The sequence below is a fragment of the Diabrotica virgifera genome, chromosome 7 (assembly GCF_917563875.1).
Source record: "Diabrotica virgifera virgifera chromosome 7, PGI_DIABVI_V3a".
NCBI lineage: Eukaryota > Metazoa > Arthropoda > Insecta > Coleoptera > Chrysomelidae > Diabrotica > Diabrotica virgifera.
Genome location: NC_065449.1, coordinates 225,706,856 through 225,721,392, shown reverse-complemented (window position 1 = coordinate 225,721,392; position 14,537 = coordinate 225,706,856). Strand labels below are relative to the sequence as shown.

Sequence of the window (14,537 nt, the reverse complement as noted above, 5' to 3'; positions counted from 1 at the left end):
TAAAATAATATGATAGTATATCTTAAAGCATAAAACAATCATTATGTACCTATAATGTATAACCTATAAGTAGCTTCAGAACAACATTATGTACCTAATAAGAACCAAATGTTGACAATATTAAAGTTTAAAATGTTATTTTATAATTTCTTACAATAAGGGGTAGTTTTCACCCTTAAAAAACCAAAAGCGTAAAACGGCTCAATATAGAAAATGAACTAGAGGGTGTAGTGAGCCTGATCCCAAATTTTTGTACAAATCGATGCTGGACAAGAAAATTGCAAGGTTTTGCCATTTTTTCAGTTTCATTTCCTCGACTATAAATATTGGCAAAAGAAAAATAAAAATAATTTAATTCATGTATTTATCTTAGAAATTTTATTAGTTTTGAAAATATGGCTGACTTTTTTTGACAGAAATATAATTCAACTTTTGAAGAAGTTGCCTATCGAGTCCATAGTAAGTGAAATACACAAATAGACTTACAATCACTTTTATTTACCCCAGATGATCGGTTTCGCTTTTTACAATATGCAAAGCATTATAGGTCTCGTCGGTATAGTAAACTTAAATGATACAATTACAAAAAACCAGAATTACTAGGATATCTGGAACAGTCTTAAAAATGGTTTTAACTGCTTCGTTTGAGCTAGATTACCACTTTTTGAACTAACTGTTGAAATTTAACCGTGCTGGACAGGCGGGTAGTGAGATATAACCTGATAAATCTCCCTCGGCCTTCTTAGCTCCGGAAATTCGTTGGATTGCAAATTTTAGAAGCCACGAATAGTGTTACCTGAAGATTAGTTCTAATATTAGTCCAGGGCGCATCTGTTTTGAGATTGACATTGAGAGGTCTCATTATGGGGAGCATTTTATGAAGAATAACTTTTTTTCGTAAAAGTGATAATAAAATAGTTATCATAATTGTAATAAAATGATGTTGAGTATCCGTAATTTGAGAGAAAATAAAAACAAAAATTTCGATTAGAATAATGTAATTCTATATTTAAACATAGTTTTTAATTTCAAACAACTTTTCATAATAGGATTTTTTGATTTTCTGAAATATAAAGGTAATTTACTCTTTGCGCCTAAGGCACGTTATCTTCTGTAGTTTCGATAGTTTTCGGTACTAAATTAGTGCAAACGGATTACTCTTGAGTTTTTGGGCTTGCTGAACATGAATATGCCATCAGACCCAACCCTCGCAGCATCTGGTACCTAATGGAGAATTCTCACGACGAGGTCGAGGCGCGTGTTGAAGCGAGATTCAAGTGGGTCCTAATTTAAACGTCGGCAAAGAGAGATATAATGTATATAATAGTGGAAAAGAAAGAGAACGCAGATACCCTACAAGACGGTAAAATTAGTAATATTTACACTTTGTGATAAAATGTCCCGAATATGTCCCGAAGAATACAGGCAACCAAAAAGTTGACCGCTCTCAGTGGTGGAGATAAAAATATTAGTTGGTTTTTTTTAATTCTCACAATGATAAAAATTAGAACAAAACGTAGTTTGACCATAAAATTACCACGCCACTGATCATACCCTCGGCTGACGAGACATCCACACTATCCACAGGCTAATAAATTTTAGCATTTGGTGTTATTTTAAGGGTCATAAATACCAAATTTTGACAGGAATTTCTCTATCTCTTCTTACGTTTAATCTTTTTCACGTTGGGTTGAATTCCGTCTTCAGTTTTTATCTTTTTCTGTTACATTTTTTTATTTCACTAATAATGTCGCAACACGCTCTGTCAGTTTTCCTCTTAACGCAGGTCATCTTCTGGAGTTTTGAGTGTTTTCGGTACTAAATTGATGAAAACTAATTACTCATGGGTTTCTAGGGTTTATTTTCATCAATTTAATGCCAATATTCCTTAAAACTTCAAAAGATGACGTTTCTTATAGTGACCTTGGGTACCAGGTGTACAGGAGGTCGGTTGTTATGGCATATTTGTGTTTAGCGACCTCAAAAACCCGCCAGTAATTCATTTGCATCAATTAAATGCCGAAAGCCCTCGAAACCCCAGAAGATAACGTGCCCTAGTAGCGACCCTGGGCACCAGGTATTCAGAAGTTTAATTATGATTGCATATTCGTGTTTAGCGACCCCAAAAACCCGTAAGTAATCCGTTTGCATCAATTTAATACCCAAATCCATCGAAACTCCGGATGATGACGTCCCTTGAAGTGACCTTGGGTACCAGGTGATCGGGAGGTCTGTTCTTATGGCATATTCGTGTCTCAAACACCTCAAAGACCCCCGAATAATCCATTTTTATCAATTTAATGCCAAAATCCCTTAAAACTCCATATGAGGACGTCCCTTGCAGTGACCTTGGGCTCCAGGTGCACAGGGGGTCGGTTCTGATGGCATATTCGTGTTAAGCAACCTCAAAAACCCTCCAGTAATCCATTTTCATCAATTAAATATTGAAAACCCTCGAAACCCCAGAAGATGACGTGCCTTAGTAGCGTCTCTGGGCACCAGGTACTCGGGAGGTCAATTCTGACAGCATATTCGTGTCTAGCGAACCCAAAAACCCTCCAGTGATCCATTTGCATCAATTAAATGCCGAAAACCCTCGAAACCCCAGAAGATTTTTACATCAATTTAATGCCGAAAACACTCGAAACTCCCGAAGATGACGTGTCTTAGTAGCGACCCTGGCCACCAGGTACTCCGGAGGTCAATTCTGCGCATATTAGTACTTAGTGACCCCTAAAATTCGTGAGTAATCCGTTTGCATCGATTTAATGCCGAAAACCATCGAAACTCCAGAAGATGACGTCTCTTTCACTGACCTTGGGCACCAGGTGATCCGAAGGTCTGTTCTGATTGCGTAATCGTATTCAGTGACCCCACAACCCCCCCAAGTTATAAATTTTGTTCCTTAGTATACTGATTTTGACTTTATTTTTATATTTATGCAATTTTGGATGCATTTTATGCACTTAACTACAACGTTAACGGGGTTTTATTGTTTCGTATAGTCAATGGACATCTAAATATGAAAAAACCGCGGAGTGCTACCATTTAAAGGGGGTGCGTTTTTGAGAAAGGGGTGAATTAGTCCCTAGGCACAGGGCGAATTAGAGTGAGTTCTATGCACTTTTGGTACAAACACATCTACAGGAAAATTGTTCCAGGTTAAATTTACCATTGAAACATCACATCTTAAAGTAAAAAATATTTTTTTTAACAAAAATATCTTCAAAAGAAAAGCAAGAAAAAAAAAACACAAAAAAAAGCAATTTTGCTTTTTGGCCCATAACTTTTTTCCACGGGGATATAGGTATGGCATTGATTCACAGAAAAAAAAAATCCATCTTAGTCTTTAAAATGGCGTTTAGTAGAAGTCTCTATAATTTATAGTTTCCAAAATATGATTTTTCAAAGTTCGCAACAGCGATTTTGGCCCATTTTCCTTGTTACTTCCCAAACATTGTTCTGTAACTTTTTTCTAAGTAGCTTTAGGTATATGCAATGTTACATTTAGTAGGGATAAAAGTAAATTACCTTTAAAACGGTCTACTGTAAAAGGCTGTATGACTATTTTTAAGCAAGATATGGTTGTTCAAAATGTTATACTTTTAATGATTTTTGATATATTTTACGATTATTTTTAAATTTCTCATTATAACTTTTTTTATTGTATAATATGTAGGTATATACATTGTCTAATAAAAAAGAACGATTATTTTCTTTCATTTAAAATGGCGCATCGTAAGAAATCTGGGACTATTTTTAAACAAGATATGCTTTTTCAAAATTTGACATACACATGCAACAGGTCCCACTAAGTTGGAACCATATGGAAAACTTTTTTATTATTAACGTTATGAAAAAAATTATTCTTTATAAAATGCTCTGCATAGTCTAATACCTAAGATGAAATCATCAGATATAAAATTTTATTAATAGTGTACGAGGTATGTTAAAAAATATGAATTTCGCTCAAGAGTAAAGTACCTTTATATTTCACAATATCTAAAAGTGTTATTAAGAAAAGTTATTTGGAATTAATTATGTTATAATATGTAATTACATTTTTCAAACTGAAAGAAATAAAAAAAATTAAATTTTTCTCAAATTTACGGATACTTTTGGATATCCTACGGATATCTTGTTTAAAAATATTCCTAGAATTTTTTGCAATACACCATTTTAAAGTAAAAAAATAAGCTTTTTTTGTACAAGAAATCTTGTACTTTTAAATGTACAAGAAAAAAAGTCATAATGAGAAATTTAGAAAATAATCATTAAAAATATTAAAAATCATTAAAAATATGAATACTTCAAAAAGCATAACTTGCTTAAAAAGAGCCAGATAACCTTATACTGTAAATCATTTTAAAGGTATGTAATTAACTTCTCTTTCCACTAAATGTACCATTGCATATACCTAGAAATGCGTAGAAAAACGTTACAGAACAATGTTTGCGAAATAATGGGGAAAATTGCCCAAAAATGCTATGAGCGGCGAACTTTGAAAAATCCTATTTCGGAAACTATAAATCTTAGAGAATTTTACCAAACTTCATTTTAAAAAGGAATGATGGAAGTTATTTTTCGCTAAAGCAATGCCTATACCTATATCCCTGTGGAAAAAAGTTATGGGACAAAAAACAAAACTGCTTTCTTTCGTGTTTTTTTCTTGCTTTTCTTTTAAATATATTTTTGTAAAAAAAATATTTTTGACGTTAAAATGTGATATATCGATTGTAAATTTAACCTGGAACAATTTTACTGTAGACATATTTGTACTGAAAGTGCATAGAACTCACCCGAATTCACCCTGTGCCTAGGACTAATTAACCCCTTTCTCAAAAACGCACCCATTTAAATGGTAACACTCCGCGGTTTTTTCTAATTTAGAGGTCCACTGATCATACGAGACAATAAAATCCCATTAACGTTGTAGTTCCTTTTAGCTCTCTTATTTTGAACATAATCAATAGCCTAAAATGGACGTAGGTCAATATTATTTTAGCATACGTAACTATTAGATTCTATTAAATTATTCTTACCTACAAGACCTGCCAATGCAATGGCATAGATCAGCGATACTCAAAGTGTGTTCCGCGGAACCCCAGGGTTCCGCGATACCGCTGTAGGGGTTCCGCGAGAATTTAGAAAAAAAATTCAAAACACCTCTCTCTGTTCGACTTTTCTGACGCAGTATAGCACTATTCACGAGGCGTGGTCGAACCACAGGTCGAACTTAGTTGCCTCCTGTTGCCTCATACAATTTTACTAGCGTGTCACCGCCGATACACGACTTAGTGTGACCAAAGAATACCCCAACCAACTTGGTTGGTTGGGGTATTCTTTGGTGACTTAGTCCTTAGTCATTACTGTCAGTAGTCAGTCGACAATTAGGGTTCGGAGCGATGAGTACCTACCTGTTAGAAAAAAGTCTTTATTTTCCGACTGCTGTATTCTGATCGTATCAGTTTAGTACTTTTGTTGTTTGTGTGCGTACGTTATTTTGTGGTTTTTAATAAAGAAGAATGGAACTTTGGCTTAAAGGCGTTAAACGTGATGCAACAACATCTACTGAAGCCGAATGTTTGAAAGCAGTACGCGAGGGGTATACAGCAATTACCGGTCAAGACGATTATGCAACGACGTCAAGTTCCACGGTTTCAAAAGCGAAAAATAGGAAGTATGATGACACAGTTTCGGATTTGTTGATTCCAACGGCTCACCTATCTGTATTTTATGTAGTAAACTGTTTCCTAATAGTTCCAATGGCACCTGCTAAGTTGCACCGACAGTTAGAAACTGTACACCCCGAGTTTAAAAACAAGACTAAAGAATTTTTTATACGTAAGGAAAAAACAATTATTGGAAAGTCAAAAAACTATAATGCATGTAACCAAAACTTTCAATGAAAAGGCCACAGAGGCATCATATTTAGTTAAATATCGCATTGCACAAGCAGGTTAAGCGCACAATATCGCTGAGAATTTAATAAAACCATGTATGTTAGACATAACAAAATGTATGCTCGATGAAAAATCTGCAAAGCATCAAAGTATTCATGATCTGGCCAGCTACGTCAAACAAGAACTACCTAGTTACACGTCTACAAAAAACACGATTCGCCTTGCAAATAGATGAGTCTACTGATGTCGCTGGTCTGGCTATCTTGCTGGTTATCGTGAGATACTCATATGAAAGTTCTTTTGATGAAGACATGCTTATGTGTTCACCGCTGCCCACAAACACAATCGGAAAGGAAATTTTTAATAAAATAGTTATGTTTTTTGAGGAAAATAATCTCAGTTGGAACGATTGCATTGACATTTGTACAGATGGGGCCAAGGCGATGACAGACAGGTACAACAGCAGGATTAGTGTTACGAATAAAAAATAAAGCTCCTAATTATAGCTCCAGCCATTATATCCTGCATAGACAAGCACTTGTGATAAAGCAAATGCCGTCAAATCTAAAATTAGTTATGGATGAAGCAGTAAAAAAAATTAATTTTATCAAATCGCTACCATATCCCCGATTGTTCTCATTATTGTGTGAAGATTATGACAGCAAATACTAAACACTGCTGTTCCATAGAGAAGTGCGATGCTGTCTCGGGGTAAAACTTTAACAAGGCTATTTGAACTTAAAGCCGAGTTACAAATGTTTCTTTCATATACTTATTTCAATTTGAAAGACCGTTTGTATGATAAAACTTGGTTGTTCCGACTGTCTTTTATGGCGGATATCTTTCAAAAACTGAACGATTTAAATTTATCATTGCAAGGTAAACAGACAACAGTGTTCCAGGCCTGTAACAAAATAACTGTTAAAAAAGCTTTACATCACTCAGTTTGTTAGCGATACGGAAATGTTCCAAGATGATGTATTTGAAGAATTGGTCAAATATCTCACTTCCATGCGTGCATCTTTTGATGTATTTTCCCGAAGAAGAGAACACAAAAATGAAACTGAATTCATGGATTCATAAACTCAACTTACAAAGCCCGAAAATATGTCAAACGAAATATACGAATCTCTTTTAGAAATATCATCAGGCACATTTATGGAGTCATTCTTTAAAACGACGCCTCTCAAAGATTTTTGGTGCAGAATCCGTGACGAATATCCAATGATTGCCAAAATGGCTCTGAATATTCTTCTCCCCTTCCCAACAACATTATATCAACATTATATGTTATGCGAAACAGGATTCTCAACATATTATGCAGCCACGAAAACAAAATACCGCAATAGACTGGACGCCGAACCTGATATGAGACTTCAAATTAATGTCATCTATCAAACCTGATATCAACCAATTGATGAAAAATAAAAAACAGTTTCATACCTCCCATTAGTTAGATTTTTTTATTGTTATGTAAGTAATAAGTAACTGTTACATTGGAATTTGATTATGCTTATTAATAAAAAATACACTTTTAAAAAGTAATGTTTAATTGTAGGGTTCCGTTAAGTATTTGGCTTTCCAAAAGGGTTCCGTCACCAAAAAAGATTGAGAACCGCTGCCATAGATACCTAATGTAAACGGTTAAAGACATTGTGAAAATATTTTACTTTTATTCCTAAGTGGGGCTTATATTTATACTACCCTTTGTTTGTTTTTTGTTTTATGTAAGTGTTTATAAAAATACCTAATGAAGCAAAAATTTACTAAAAAAGAGTTAATGAGTTACTTATGCCACTAACAGGCAAATTAAAAGGGGATACTTAATAATAATTAGATAACTAAAATCTATAATTAGTCTTAATAAGTTTTAGAACGTATTTGTATTGTATTTATATTGTACCTGATAACAACTTCAGTCAATTTTTTATAAAATATCATACGTACTCATTTTCATATACGAGGGACTCCCTTCCAATTTACAACACCTGCTTTTGTAGATCTTCTTGGGCTGCTGCCAGCCAGTTTCTCCGCGGTCGACCCCTCCTTCTTATGCACTCACCTCTTGGCCCATCGGTCCACTGACATCCTTTCCACATGTCCCAACCAGCGGAGTCTTGGTATGATGATGATTATAAGCCATTGTTGTTAATATTTGTAAACTTTGAGAAAGCGTTTGACTCAGAACATTATATCTCCTTGTTAAGAGCTCTTTACGAGTGCATTATTGATTATAGGTACACCACTCTTCGTCGTAATATACAGTGCTAGTCAAAAGTCCGTTTACCCCCTCGTATCTTTTGAACGGTTATACTTTTATAATAGTGAAATTTGGAGGGAGAAAAGAAGTTGAAGTAGGCTTCTCATCTAGTCATAACAAGTGACGTAATAGTAACATATTATGACCTTACAGTGCCACTAAAACCGATAATTTTAAATGGGACCATATGGCAAGTGATACCTCGTTTGAAAGGTATTGAAAATACCTATTCAGTCATACTAATTTTGTTTAAGTTTAAGCTTCTTTTGATGAATAAGTTAAATAAATAATAAAATCGTAATTTCGCCCTTTAAATATTCAAACGTCCGCCTATGGTTAGGGGAGAATGGGGGAATGGAAACCACTTAACTATATTCTTTAATAAAAAATAAATTTTAGGGTATATAAAAAATCGGTCCAGGCTAAGAGCTACTATAAAATGTTAATTATCCTTCGCTATTATTATTGCGTAAATTTATTTAGTTATGTTAAAGTTATTATGAAATTACTAAATATAGTGAATGGCTCCAATTGCCCCAATAGGTCGGGTAATAAGAACCACAATTTATTTTAAGTTTTATCTGTATTAAATTTTTAATTTTCATAACAAAAATAGTAATACATTGTTTTTAACTCATTTTGTTTAAACAAAAGTCACAGAGATTATCTTTAGCTGTGTCAACCCCCGAACAATCTGCATGTACCAATCGACCACAAGCTGTACAGCGATACCACAGTTCTGCCACTTTTCCCAGAGTCATAGCAGATCAAACATAAATCTGTTTTATCTTCATTATCCGAGTTATCATCACAAAGGTCTTTATCACTGACATTTTCTTCATCCGATGAGTCCCATCTGATGAGTCTTCATAATGGTTCCCATTACCCGTTTTGTTTAGAAAATTTTAACCTATGAAAAAAATTACCAAAACCAGGTGATTAAAAAAACAAATCACATGCAATTATTCTTTAGGTAGTTAAGTTTAGTTTGCATAAAATAGTTTTTAAGAAAAACATGTTGGGACTAACTTACCGTGAATTTTGTAAACCACGTGTATTATAACGATTACTGCAAAAAGTCTACTATGCTCACACAACATTCAAACAACACTGAATAAACATCTGCAACGATGTCGCTGCATCTCTGCATTGTCGGTAACGTGTCGCCAGTGTCAGCAAGTATTTAAAAGCGCGTAATTTAAATAAAACTGGGTGGCTCTCATTACCCGATGGCTCCCATTCCCCCATTCTCCCCTACTTTTCAAAAAAGCGAAACTACAATTTTAGTATTTCTTTAATTATTTCATTAAAATGAGCTTAAACTCAAGTAAAAGTAGTATGATTGAATAGGTATTTTCAATAGCTTTCAAGCGAGGTATCACTTGCCATATAGTCCCATTTAAAATTATCGGTCCCAGTGGCGCTGTAACGTCATCTGTCACTATTACGTCACTTGATACGACTAGATGAGAAGTCTTCTTATTCTTCTTCTTCTACGACACTACAGTCCAAATTGAGCCTTGGCCTCCTTTATTTTTTGCCTCCACCCTTGTTTGTCTGTGGCTGCTCTTCTCCATACACGGACTCCTAAAAGGGCTTGTGCGTCGCTGTTTACTGTGTCTTCCCAGCGCTTTCTTGTCTCCAATCGGTCTTTTCCCCTGAATTCTAGCATTCAGTGTTCTTTTTGGTAGCCTATCCTCTCCCATTCTTATCACATGAGAAGTCTACTTCGATTTATTTTCTCCCTCCAAATTTCACTGTTATAAGTAAAACTGTTCAAAAAATACGAGGGAGGAAGGACTTTCGACTAGCACTATACAGGGTGTTTCATTAATAATTGTCCATATAGTAACTGGAGAAACCTTAGCACAAAATACGAAGATTTAACCTAAAACACTTAAATAAAATGTGGTTCCTTACTGAGTTACAGGGTGTTTTATCTAAAAATTTAAAAAATTTTTGCTCAGAATTTTAAAACTATTCGACGTATCTTTTTCATACTTGGCAGAAAGTATAGGTCCTTTACAAAGTACTAAATTACGTTAAACAAATATTTCTGGCTATTACCAGAGGCGTAAGACGGGGGAAAGTGTATGGTTGACCCTTTCCAAATTCTACGCCACTGGCGGAATTGCTATCTTAGTTCAATTTTTGGATTCTCCAATACTTTCTATGAAAATAATATACTCTTCATTCGTAACGATAAAGTCATTAGTTTTCGAGATCTTTGAAGTTAAAATTGAAACTACACGGTTATTTTGATTAATGTATTGTGTCGCTTCATTTTTAATTTCAAATATCTCGAAAACTAATCATTTTATCGTTACGAATGAAGAGTATATTATTTACATAAAAAGTATTGGAAAACCAAAAAATTACACTAAAATAGCAATTTCGTCAGTTGCGTAGAATTTGGGAAGGGTCAACCAGCCACTCTCCCCTGTCGTACGCCTCTGGTAGTAGATAGAAACGATTATTTATCTGAATTTAGTAGGGTGTACAGTGTCTACACTTTCTGCCAAGTATGATAAGGATACGCCAAATAGTTTTAAAGTACTGGGTACAAATAATTTTTAAATTTTAATCATATGAATCATATCATAAATATCTGTGCCGTTTCATATTTAACTTCAAATATCTCGAAAAATAATAACTTTATCGTTACCAATGAACAGTATATTATTTACGTAGAAAGTATTGGAGAATCTAAAAATAGCACTAAAATAGTAATTCCTCCAGTGGCGTAGAATTTGAGAAGGGTCAACCTTTCACTATCCCCTGTCGTACGCCTCTGGTAGTAGCTAGAAACATTTGTTTATCATAATTTAGTAGGGTGTATAGTATTCGCACTTTCTGCCAAGTATGAAAAGGATACGTCGAACAGTTTTAAAGTGCTAAGCAAAAATAGTTTTTAAATTTTTAGATAAAACACCCTGTAACTCAGTAAGGAACCACATTTTATTTAAGTGTATTAGGTTAAATCTTCGTATTTTGTGCTAAGGTTTCTCCAGTTACTATATGGACAATTATTAATGAAACAACCTGTATAATATAATACCCCAATAGCTGCAGTGATAATGAACTACGGTGACACAAAAACATTTTCCTTGGAGAGGGGTATTAGGTAAGGAGACACAATCTTTCCTAAACTATTCACCATTTTGTTACAGAGTGCTATGAGATACAATATTTGAGAAAATATTGGAGTCAACATAAATGGGGAGTGTCTGAACAACTTAAGATTTGAAGACTTCTTCTTCTTCTTTAAGTGCCGTCTCCTAATTGGAGGTTGGATATCATCATCACTATCTTTACTCTATCTACGGCTGCTCTGAAGTGTTATATAGAACTGTATTTAAACAACTCCCTTAAATTCTTCAACCATGATACTCTCCTCCTTCCTATACTCCTTCCGCCTCTTATATTTTCCTGTATTATCAGTCTTAGCATTTCATATCGCTGTCCCCTCATTACGTGTCCCAGATATGGTAACTATCTTATTTTTTTGCCCATTTTCTTCTGTGTCCATGCTGTTCTAATGATCCTTCTGTAACACTACATTTCAAATGACTGTAGCTTATTTATGTGCTCTTCCTTCAATGTTTGAAGACTTCATATTCCTTATTTGAGCCCCAGTAGATCATGCTTGCCAACTTCTTTAAATTTAATACCTACAATCAGAGCTCTTAAAAGTAACTATTCGAAAACACAAATTAAACAGGAGAATAGGACTAACATGGGCAGCTTACAGAAAACTGAGGGAACTCTGTAAATCAGATATTCCAATGTGCTTGAAAAGGAAGGTTTTTGATCAATGTGTACTCCCAATTTTAACGTCTCGTTTTTCTTCTTCTTCTTTCTTTTTATTAGCAATTCTGCTTATTAATTGGCGGATAGATACCTCTATAAAAGGTTGTCACTCTATCTCTTACGCGGCCGACCCATAGTTCTTCTGGCGATTGGTGATTTATTTCTTGCTATTTTGACCACACGTGTCTCCCCCGCTCTGCTTATATGGTATTCTTTTCTCTATTTCATGTCCATTTGTTTATACAACGTTCGTTACATTGTCTTCTAATGTCTTCACTCCTTTTTCGATATCTTAGCGTCTTTCCTGTAATTATTTTCAGTACTCTCATCTCTTGCTGATTCTAATAGACTTTGTCTTGTATTGTTCGTCCGTTATAATTTTCCCATGCGTCACGATTCATTTTCAAAAAAATTAAGCCAAAACATAAAGTGAAACGTACGCCGATGTGTGTAGTAAATATGTATGTAGTATACAGATACAAAATATATATTGTTGTGATATGCTTTCTATTACTTTTATTTTAATTGAGTATTTATTTAATTAACTATTGAATTGACGCAAATCATATATAAACAATTAATAAAAAATCTCAGGGTGCCTTTTTGTCATAAAAATTAACTAAAATTATCTTAGGTTACACTTATCCTTTCTCGTGGCTTCAGTATCTCTTAGTTGATCCTTATCAGGATAAAATAGGAAAGGAAATAAATAGAAAAATCATACATAAGCACATACAAATACATTTATTATCAAAAGCAATGCTCTGAAAATCTATCAATTAAATCCTGTGGGTATAATTGTCCAAATGAAACTTTTACCATATAATTAATCTAATTTAAACAAATATGTATGGCTTTGTTCCTGATAACATTTATAAAATAAGCTAAACAAAACAAATTTAGGTATTTGCAAAACTACTTATACTTCCTATTAAATTATTGAAATGTTGGAACCTTAATTCATATGCTGTTACGCCAATACTTTAACTTCTGATTATAAAAAACATCTATCACATAAGTTATTGACTGACCTTTTTGATTCACACAAAATGATGTCTCCTCTTGACCCAAACAGCTCTTCCTTGTTGATTATGTTAGGCTACCAATCAAAGCCCTCTCCGTTCTCAGCATCAATCCAGCAGCATACCAGCAACTATTTCTCCAAAACACAAGCCAGGCCGCTTTTGACCAGTGCTCGTTCAATAAACTCCAAAACTCTCTCCTCTCTTTCTCTCAATAATAATCTCTTGAGACCCAAGTATCTTTTTTACTTGGTGTCACAAATAATTTTAATAACGATAAATCTTGTAACTTACTCTCTTGGACTTTACAGAATCAAAGAGGTATTTCCTCTCGATTTGATTTGTCTCTCGTTCCACTTTTCAGCTACTCTCCACTAACAAACAAAACCACTAGTACTTGCTTCTGAACTATATGCGAAAACTTTCGACTGCCTTTCTCGGATACCGATCACACAATAATCTTTTCTTTCCAAACTGTCCGAACATTCAAAACCTGTCTTTCCCCTTCCAAATTGCCAAGCCAATCAGAAATATTTCTCTTTTCCATTCGAAAAACCCAGCTATTCTTTCAAAAATACTTCTACTCAACTAATCACTTTTCGGAAATTGTACAAAATTTTTGTGTTTAAACAAACAGCCTTAAAATTCCAAATCTCTCTACCTTTATTTTTCTAAAAACTAATAATTAAATTTACCTGTGGATTTTACCTTTCCCGTAACAAACAATCTTCTTAAAATTATAATTCGAAATAAATTGTCTTTCACTTCACTTATTTACAAATGTCTTTAATTCTTCAGGGAAAAACTCATTAAGGAGAAACCCACTGCGTAAAAGCTACCTTCTAATAACTAGTTACAAATCAATATACAGGGTGTATCAAATTTATGTGCCCGCGTTAAATTAAAAAAAAATAAATTTTTATTTTATCTTTGATTGAAAAAGTGAAACATAATAATATACACATCACGTTCGTTCCACTTTATGTTTTGACTTAATTTGTTTGAAAATGAATCGTGACGCATGGGAAAAGTTATAGCGGACGATCAATATCGGGTCACGTTTCTGATGCATTTGTCATTGTTGGACTTACACTGGCTTTATAAATTCTTGACTTTGTCTTATTGTATGTCGGTTTCACCATACAGTGTTAATAAGACATCCTGCCCATCTATTTGCTTTTTGTACATGATTTCTCACTTCTGGTTTAGTTTTCTGAGATGAAATTGAAATATTGAATTCTTTTGCTCTTATGTTAAATCTCTGGACTAATCTTTGCAGACTATCTTCATCTTGGGCTATTAGTATTGCGTCGTCTGCGTAGCAGAATATTTTTAATTCTTTGTTTCCCATTCTATATCCTCTTCTTTTGTTGACGATTTTGATGATTTCATCCATGATTAAATTAAAGAGCATAGGACTCAATGAGTCTCCCTGTCTTATTCCGCTGCCTATGTCTACAGGATGTCCCAAAATTAATTGGACATTAGCTAATGTGTGATAGAAGACATGAAAATATTATGATTTAACTAAAGAAAACCGCT

At 34.0% G+C, this 14,537-nt stretch overlaps 1 protein-coding gene across 2 annotated transcripts in view; it reads left to right on the top strand.

The window, feature by feature from the left end:
• LOC114348778 (uncharacterized) overlaps positions 1-14,537 on the top strand; it is an 882,222-nt gene that overhangs the window by 337,692 nt on the left and 529,993 nt on the right. The window lies entirely within an intron of this gene.